Here is a 9,951-nt window from a genome sequence, read left to right on the forward strand (position 1 = left end):
AGACTATTTAGTACCGCAAGATGAATGGGGTTCTCGACCAGCATTTTTTGTATCATATAAGGAAGTCTAGGGCCACAAAGGTGCAAACATCCAAAGATATAATGTTGCTCGAAAGCGACTAGGCAAGCTTCCATGGAATACTCAGCGTTTCAAATGTTTAGAGATGAGACATCTAGATTTGGATTGAGCATCAGCATTATCTCAGCCTGCGTAAAATAAATTAAAATATATGAGAAAGATAAAATACTCCTGAGTTTTAGGAAGCTAAGAACCCAATATATATGAAAAAGAAGTGTATAAAATTAGAATAACATGGCGCAGTACCATGTCAATCAATAATTTAAGCTAGGAAGAAAGAGTACATAATTCAGTCTGGTGTTTTTATTTCCATTCACGGTTCATTGACATCAAGTTATCTTCTCCCTTCCTTTGTGCGAGACTACACCTACATATTTTAAGTCAGATTCGTACATGAGCTTTTTTGCGCACATAACTAAACAAAGATCATGCTTTCGCTTTTAAATCCTGACTGGATGCTAGTATTTATTCCATGGTTCTGAACTCAATTAACCAGAAGGGTTGATACAATACAATCCATCATCGCTGCGACAGCCGATACAATTAATTTATAATGTAAAATGGACGGATCCAGCACAAAAAGGCCACCAAAATACACATATGCATACATCCACCACCATTTGGACAAAAAAAATCCATCCACCACTCTCTGGAAAATCCCGTACTTACCGCAGCTCAGTGATGATGAACAATCCCGGCCTTGGACATCCTCCAACTCAGAGGTGACGTATGACCAGCTCGCTGTGGAACCGTCGCTCCCGCCGGCACAGTAGCTTCCGCGACTCCATCCCCCTCCTGCAGAGCCGCCGTTCTTCAGCAGGCCCAAGTTGGCGGCTACCCCATCACCTGAACAAATCATAGGCACCAATAGTAACTGGAAATGGCACTAATGAACGCACTGGTGAATCTGAAGCCATGGAAAGAAATTAGTGAAATTCAAAAGAATAAATCTGGGACATCTCTCCGATGTATCTTAAGTATAATCCAGACAGTTTCCATATTAGTGAAATTCATCATTCGACATCTCCTTGACAGTTTCCATATTTTCATTTGACTCGAGGAAAACAATTAATTCAATAGTATTTTGCAGCATGTACTTTGACAATCTTTAAAACAGAAAAAAAGTATTCATGAAAAGCCCAATATGTATGATATGCGGAAGCAAATGATGTTGAAGCATGCTCAGTGTAACACCCTGGGAATCATGCTACAGTAACTCCCTGTGATTAAGCTAATCATGTCGCTAAACAGGGCTTGATCACATTTGAATCACCTTCCTTTTCAAACTCCTAGTTCAAACTTCAAATATAATTAAAGTGAAAAATAAAAGTTTTCAAAAACTCAAACAAAAATGTTCAGTGGGTGCCAAATATTACACTGGTAATTATGGTGGAGAAAACACATTTTTATAAAATACCTAAATACTTTTAAATAAAATAAAACAAAAAAGGAAATAAACAAATAAAAAAAAAGAAAACAGAACACAGTCAGAGAAAAAAAGAGGAAAAGGCCCTTTCCCCCCCCCCACTGGACCCGTGGGCCATCTGCACCGAACCCCCCCGGCCCAAACTGGGCCGCACCCCCGCACCCCCGACCCCGGCCCAGCCCACCTCTCCTCCCTCGCCCCCTTCCCTGTTCCCCCGACCGGGTCGGAACAGGGGCGCGCTCCCGCCCGACCACCTCGCCGGCACCGACGCTGGAGAGGATAAGGTCGCCTGCGGCCCCCGCCTCCTCGGGCCCCTCTCCCACTCGCCCCGCTCACTCTCGGCCCCTGCGCCTCCCCCATCCCCTCTCCTTCGCGCCGCTCCTTGCTCCCCCCATCATCCCGAGCGCCTCCGTCGCCGCCCGCCGTCGCAGCCGCGGCCACCGACCCTCCATCCCCTCGCAGACGTGCTCAATAGCCCCGTCGTCGTCCCCTACGCCTCCTGCCACCTCGGGCTGGAGCTCGGAGCCCCTACAGCGACCGCGACGACTTCATCTTCCTCCTCGACCACCTCGGATCACCGCCACCCGTTCGTCGTCATCAAGCCTTCCCCGCCCCGCTTAGCACCTCTGCAGACCCCCTGTGAGCATCTCTATCCTTCCCCTCACTCAACGCGCTCGATTGCGAGCTCTAGCAACTGATCCGCCATCGGCCGAAATCTTGCTCCGCCGCTCACCTCGCCGTCGCGGCCACAGCTCACGCAGCTGGCGTTTGAGCACACCATCGTGCTCAACATCTCCGTAGGATGCCGTAGCACCCACTAGCTCTTTCCCTCATGCCCCCTGCGTCTTTCCCGTCAGTGCCGTGCTCTGGTCGCCGCCTCGGCTCATCGCCGGTGCCATTCCCGACCACCTCGGCACCTGCCGCTTGCCGCGCCCGACGCGCGCGAGCGTCAGCTCATCGTAGGACCTAACCACGCTCCAAATGGGCCACTGTGGCCGATTCCCGAAGCTCACCCGCGCCGCGCCGCCGCATTGGGGCTCGCCGGAGCCCCTCTCCGGTGCCCTGCCGACGTGGCCGGTCGGGCCCCACCCCAGTGCCCCTGCCAGTGGCCCCCACGGGCCCCAGTTGACTGGGTTGACCCAGTCAACTGCTGACTGGGCGGGCCCAGTCACTGACATGCGGGCCCCTCCGCAAAAATTAAAAAAATAAAGAAAAAGAAAATGTTTTATAAATAAAAATAATTAGTTTAACTAAACACTCACTGACATGTGGGGCCCACCCCTCTAATTATACTGTTAGATTAGTTTAATTAAGTATTAGACTAACAGAGGCTGACATGTGGGTCCTACTGGACCCACCTGTCTGGTTTGACTGGTCAGCCGACCTGTTGACTTGCTGACGTCAGCATTGCCCCATGCTGACGTCATAATTCATTTTTCTTAATATAAATAATTTCAGAAATTCAAATAAACTTTGAAAATTCATATCTTTTAAACCGTAACTCGGATGAAAATGTTTTCTATATGAAAGTTGCTCAGAACGACGAGACGAATCCGGATACGCAGCCCGTTCGTCCACCACACCTCCCTAACCTATCGAACTCGCAACTTTCCCCCTCCGGTCCGTCTGTCCGAAAACGTGAAACATCGGGAATACCTCCCGGATGTCCCCCCCCCTTCACCGGTACCACCTACTGTCGCGTTAGGACACCCCTAGCACCGCTCATTGTCATGTCACGCATCGTCATGCTTATGTTTGCATTGTATTTACTGTTTCTTCCCCCTCTTCTCTCCGGTAGACTACGAGACCGACCCTGCAGCTGCCCAGTTCGACTACGGAGTCGACGACCCCTCCTACTTGCCAGAGCAACCAGGCAAGCCCCCCCCCCCCTTGATCACCAGATATCGCCTATTCTTCTCTATACTGCTTGCATTAGAGTAGTGTAGCATGTTACTGCTTTCCGATATCCTATCCTGATGCATAGCCTATCCTTGCTACTACTGTTGTTACCTTTACCTGCAATCCTACATGCTTAGTATAGGATGCTAGATTTCCATCAGTGGCCCTACATTCTTGTCCGTCTGCTGTGCTACACTATCGGGCCGTGATCACCTGGGCGGTGATCACGGGTATATACTTATATACTATATACATGACACATGTGATGACTAAAGTCGGGTCGGCTCGTAGGAGTACCCGCAAGTGGATCTTTGTGGCGGAGCGACAGGGCAGGTTGAGACCGCCTAGGTGAGAGGTGGGCCTGGCCCTGGTCGGCGTTCGCGGATACTTAACACGCTTAACGAGATCTTGGTATTTGATCTGAGTCTGGCCATTTGGTCTATACGCACTAACCATCTACGCGGGAGTAGTTATGGGTATCCCGGCGTCGTGGTATCAGCCGAAGCCTTCGTGACGTCAGCGACTGAGTGGCGCGCGCCGTGTTGGACCGCTTTGACGCAACCGCCGTGATCGTGTGGGTTGCTAGGTCTGCTCGCGGCCGCGTTCGCAACGTGTAGGTGTGCATAGGGCGATGGGCCCAGACCCCTGCGCGCTTAGGATTAGACCGGCGTGCTGACCGCTCTGTTGTGCTTAGGTGGGGCTGCGACGCGTTGATCTTACGAGGCCGGGCATGACCCAGAAAAGTGTGTCCGGCCAATTGGGATCGAGCGTGTTGGGTTATGTGGTGCACCCCTGCAGGGAAGTTTATCTATTCGAATAGCCGTGTCCCTCGGTAAAAGGACGACCCGGAGTTGTACCTTGAGCTTATGACAACTAGAACTGGATACTGAATAAAATACACCCTTCCAAGTGCCAGATACAACCCGGAGATCGCTCTCTAACAGGGCGATGAGGAGGGGATCGCCGGGTAGGATTATGCTAGGCGATGCTACTTGGAGGACTTCACTCTATTTTCTTCTATACTCTGCAAGATGGAGATGTCCAGAAGCGTAGTCTTCGACAGGACTAGCTATCCCCCTCTTATTCCGGCATTCTGCAGTTCAGTCCACTGATATGCCCCTTTACACATATACCCATGCATATGTAGTATAGCTCCTTGCTTGCGAGTACTTTGGATGAGTACTCACGGTTGCTTCTCCCCCTCTTTTCCCCCTTTTCCTTTCTATCTGGTTGTCGCAACCAGATGTTGGAGTCCAGGAGCCAGACGCCACCGTCGACGACGACTCCCATGACACTGGAGGTGCCTACTACTACATGCAGGCCGCTGACGACGACCAGGAGTAGTTAGGAGGTCCCAGGCAGGAGGCCTTGCCTTTTCGATCGTTGCTACTTTTGTGCTAGCCTTCTTAAGGCAAACTTGTTTAACTTATGTCTGTACTCAGATATTGTTGCTTCCGCTGACTCGTCTATGTTCGAGCAATTGTATTCGAGCCCTCGAGGCCCCTGGCTTGTATTATAATGCTTGAATGACTTATTTATGTTGTAGAGTTGTGTTGTGATATCTTCCCGTGAGTCCCTGATCGTGATCGTACACATTTGCGTGCATGATTAGTGTACGGTCAAATCGGGGGCGTCACACTCAGGAAACTGTAGCTTAAAGCATCAGAACCTTAAATGTGTCTATTTCTGTTTTTTTGAAACAAAGTTAGAAAGTTAAGCATACAAACAAATGGGTAGTGTGTATGGAAAGCAAAATTAGAAAAATAATAATGTAAATTTCTGTTTTTTTTAAAGTTAAGCATGCATTTAAAATATATTAAATGTGTATATAAAATGTTTCTGATGTATAAAAAATATACAATGTGTACAGAACAAAGTAGACATAAAAAAGTAAATGTTTTCAAAAATATTAATCATGTATTTGGACGATGTTAACTGTGTATATAAAAATGATCATGATGTACACAAGAAATATAGAATGTGTACAGAAAAATTAGACATCAAAAAAATTATATGTTTAAAAAAGATGAAAATTAAATTGGAAAATGTTAAACGTGTATATCTAAATGGTTGTCATGCATACAAAAATATACAATGTTTATGGAGAATATAGAGATAAAAAAATATTTTACCAAATGTTAATTATGTATTTTCAAAGTGTTAATAATGTATTTTCAAATTTTTAAATGTGATAAAAAATGTTTCTGGTGTATAAAAAACTGTACAGTGTATATGAGTAAACGTAGACATAAATATATATATAAGTTGTCAAAAATGTTAATTATATATTTAGAAAATGTTACACGTGTATATAAAAATTATTCTTGGTGTATATAAAAAATGTAGAAAGAAAACGAACAAAAACTATAAAATTGAAAAAGAAACACAAAAAACAAAGAAAGCAAAAAAACCATAAAACCCAAAGAATATACCAAAAAATAAGAAGAAAAAAGAAAGAAAAAACAAGAAGATAAAAACATGCTACCATTAATTACTAAAATGTACTTTGTTATTTTCATCGCACCGCAAATATTTGTTGGGCATCACCAAGGACGAATGATAACAAAATGTGTAATGAGATACCTCCAACTAGGTAGATATTTTTGTTATCTAATAAGTTAAAAACATCTTGAGTACACTTCAAAAATCAACCCATCTTTATTTTTTTGGGCAACACCACTTATCATGTTATTTGTCATGTGACATCGTAAAATATTTTAAGGGATATACCGATGTCTCGAGAGTGTGTATGAGGGGTGACTTTTTCTCCCCCGTTGAAATGCATGGGCATGATTTCTAGTTACTCTTAAAGAACACAAAGCCTGCCCTTGTTCGAAAAAAAAGAACCGGAAAGCCTGCCCTACCGTATTGGCTGTTCATCCTCAGGCTCTTCACCCTTGGGAATGTATCCGGTGCACCCGCACTTGTGGTGCTACCGGTGCACCGGATGCAATAGAATGTTTTAAAAATTCTCAAAAATATCTATCACATTAATGCAACATCAATGTTTGACGTCACAAAATTTCGTGTAAAAATATGAAATATTTTTTGAGATACAAAAATGACAAATTTTGACATCAGTGTGATAATAGGCCAAATCTAAAGCCCAAGTTATGTTATGTACTATTCAGTATTGAATTTGTTATTTTTTTTTTAAGTTATGTTTCGAATTTTAACTTGAAATTTTGTGACAACCTACATTGATGTTGTATGAGTGTGCTAAATTTTTTTCAGAATTTTTTAAACATTTTAAATGTGCAATGTGAGTTCAGTGCATCGGTAGCACCACAAGCTCCGGTGCACCAGATATTTTCCCCTCTGCCGCTTGGTCAAACGTCGTGAGTTCGACGTTTTTACATTTTGCATCCTAAAAAAAAGTAAAAATGAAAGCGACCAGACTCAAACCCGAGACTTGCTGCTGCGGAAACCTTGGCTTTGCCACCTAGGCCATGACCTGTCATGATGTTCATTAAGAGATGCCACATATTTAACTATTAGTTGAGCGTTTGAATTCAATAGTTTGAAAATATTTGAGATTTTTCGCACGGTATGAGTGTTCTCAAGGGGGGGCGGCGGTATACTCGATATCGAAACAACATTATTATTATTATTTCAAACGAAAGTAATGTTGGTTTTACATGAACATTGTTTCTGGCAGAAAATAGATTATTAACTATCAAAGTCATATGGCCCTAGCAAGACATTGTTCAGGTCGCCCAGCTTGATCAGCTCCTCGTTTTCGTTGATAAATGTCTGGCTATCCATGTGAAGATCATGCCCGCAGTCGCTGACATGGTCAGTCGCCTTCTCCACACGCTCGGGCAGTTCAAAGGACCACGGGTCGTCGGCGTCGCCCCTGGGGACATGGAAGTCCCTGAGCATGGCGTCGCAGAGATCGAGGGTGCCGATAGCGACATCGTAGTCCACCTGGCAATACCTGAGGCCCAGCGCCTCCTCCGTACCTTTCTTGGCTTTCTAGAGTGCTTCCTTCACCTTGCCGCCGGCAGCTGCCACACGGATCTTGAGGATGTCGACAGCGACAAGGGACAGATCACGGAGGTCCTTGGCCTGGAAGATCCTTTTGTCCGACCGGAGAGTCTGCACGCAGAATTCCTGGGTCACGTTCAGGTGCTTGTTGCGGCAGCTGCTCGAAGCGTTCTTGCAGGTTTCTACCACAAGGTCCACCACCTTGATCTTGTCGCCGCGCCCGCCGGCATGTGCGCGGATGCACACAAAAAGGAGCATGATGGCAACCGAGGAGAAGGCAGCGGTCGCCCGTGCGGTTGCCATTGCTGCAAGGATAGCTGCAATTGTATTGTAGGCTTTGTAGCTGAGAGAGAGGTGGAGATGAATTGATAGTCAGATTTTGTAGTGCAAAGATGGAGGTGGTGTACGGTTCTTGTGACATCTATATAGTGCAGCAGCAGGTTCATAAATCCAATGCAGCTTAGTCACGGATATCCAAATAATTAGTATTCCGGACACTATATGCACAGATATATGTAGATCCACATTTTGGGTGTGCTAGTATTAATACGTGTGGCATGAATGTGTTCTAGTTTTATGTATTTCTAGAGTGAATCTCACTTTATTTCCCCATATCACAAAATGGATTTGGGACATTAAAGGAAGATTATGCGCAGTCTGCCCTTGATAATCTATCTATCTATATCTACGTCTATCTATCTATCTATATCTTCATCTCTATCTCTATCTCTATATCTATACCTATCTATATGTATACTATATACTATATATATATATATATATATATATACACACACACATATCTATCTATCTATCTATCTTGACCTCTATCTCTCTATCTATATTTCTATCTATCTATATCTATACTTCTGCTAATTAGCCACTACCTAGAAATTACCATGTTAATCGGTAAAATTTAAGATAATTGGCAACCCGTGCCCCTTCCTAAATACATTTAATTGCTTACACCCATTTAGGATACGCTTGCACGATGGATATATACGATACACATGCATCATTATTAACCCGGAACACCTTTAAGCTTACATAAAAAATGGCATCCAGGAGACACTATATTAGATAATACTGCCCATGATTAAATAGGAGGAAATCCAATTGTCCATCGAGGTATATGTGCAAAGAGTTAAACATTGATCATTTGGATATCCATGGGGCATATTGCATTTGGAAACCCTACTCAGTGCACTATATATAAACCATAATCATAGGTATGTACTCCACCTCAACCCATCCATCTCTGCACTACAGTTCCATTTGATCCATTCATCATCTCCCTCAATTACAATATATTTTTCTAGCAAGCCTGGCAGCAATGGAAACGGTGCAAACCCACTGCTTAGAATTCTCTGGAATTGTCATCATTCTCCTTTCCGTGGCCATCACCGCTCAAGCTTCTGACACCAAGCCCATGTCATCAAGCATCATGTTGGAAGCATGCAAGAATGTCTCGAGTGACTTCTTCAAGGTGCGCTTCACATATGACTTTTGTGTATCAACGCTCCAGTCAGACAAACGAAGCACCGACGCGAAGGACTACCGCATCCTAGCTCTCGTGGCCGTCAACGCCATGAAGCCCTGAGCCACGGCCATGACGGCCAAGGTTGAGAACTTGATCCATGGTGCCACCAAGGACAAGCTCGCGACTCACGCCCTTGGGTCCTGCCGAGTGGACTACGGTGGCATGGTGAGCACCCTCGAAATCTGCCATGATATCATCGAGAGCTTTGAGATTCGCAAAGGCAACGAAGGTCCGACGCCCTTCGACCTGCCTGATTGCATTGCGAAAACAACCAAAGCCATCAACGATTGCGCTGACAAAACAGAGTTTACGTCGGTTTCAGAAGGGTTAATGAAGGAATATGAGGAGTTATCTATGATGGCCAGCCTCAGCAGCTCTTTGCTACATCTCTACATCACTTCACCTCCTCCTCGTGGACTAGGATTACATATTCCTAGTAACTAGAATTGTATGATGATGGTTAATTAAAATTTGATGTTGTTCATATCGTTTGGGGTATGAAAGCAAATAAATATATAACTTAATTGATGAAGGTTGTTTGTGTGTTAGAATGATGGAGATTGAAAAATCATGCAATCGAGGGTTCATGGGGGATGGTTGTAGGGGTATTTATTAATGGAGGGGGGGGCAGTTTGTCCTTACCCTGTTAAGGAACCCAACAATGCTTGGTTGGGGCAGAGTGTGGCCAAGGAGAACATCGGGTGGCAACCACACCTATTGAGTGGTATGGACGGAGAGAAATCGTAAATTTTTCAGTGGCAAAACCCCACCGTTGTGGATGGTGGTAATGATTAGACCTTGTCAAGGGCACATTTATTAGCGTAGGTTGGCACTCGGAACTTATGGGAAACATGCGTTGTTGCCCATACTTGATCTCGATCTGATGAGATATTACATTTCATGCAATTTTTATACAATTTTTGTTCCTAAAAATAATTTACAACTTTGCACTATGGTTGTACGAATACTGTCGGTCTGTTCCTCTCAAAACTTCATGTTTCAGCTACATGGCAGAGCCACA

The 9,951-nt window shown here is 44.7% G+C and overlaps 1 long non-coding RNA gene and 1 pseudogene across 1 annotated transcript; one reads left to right on the forward strand and one right to left on the reverse strand.

The window, feature by feature from the left end:
• Nucleotides 1–6,981: 6,981 nt before the first annotated feature.
• LOC141028338 (uncharacterized) lies at nucleotides 6,982–7,954 on the reverse strand (annotated as a pseudogene).
• A 223-nt stretch (nucleotides 7,955–8,177) lies between these two features.
• Nucleotides 8,178–9,462, forward strand: LOC141028339 (uncharacterized). The gene is made up of 2 exons (XR_012190588.1): nucleotides 8,178–8,619; nucleotides 8,710–9,462. It is a non-coding gene; the product is annotated as an uncharacterized lncRNA (long non-coding RNA).
• Nucleotides 9,463–9,951: the final 489 nt, after the last annotated feature.

This window comes from Aegilops tauschii, unplaced genomic scaffold (assembly GCF_002575655.3).
Source record: "Aegilops tauschii subsp. strangulata cultivar AL8/78 unplaced genomic scaffold, Aet v6.0 ptg000076l_subseq_5457420:6198992_obj, whole genome shotgun sequence".
Classification (NCBI taxonomy): Eukaryota; Viridiplantae; Streptophyta; class Magnoliopsida; order Poales; family Poaceae; genus Aegilops; species Aegilops tauschii.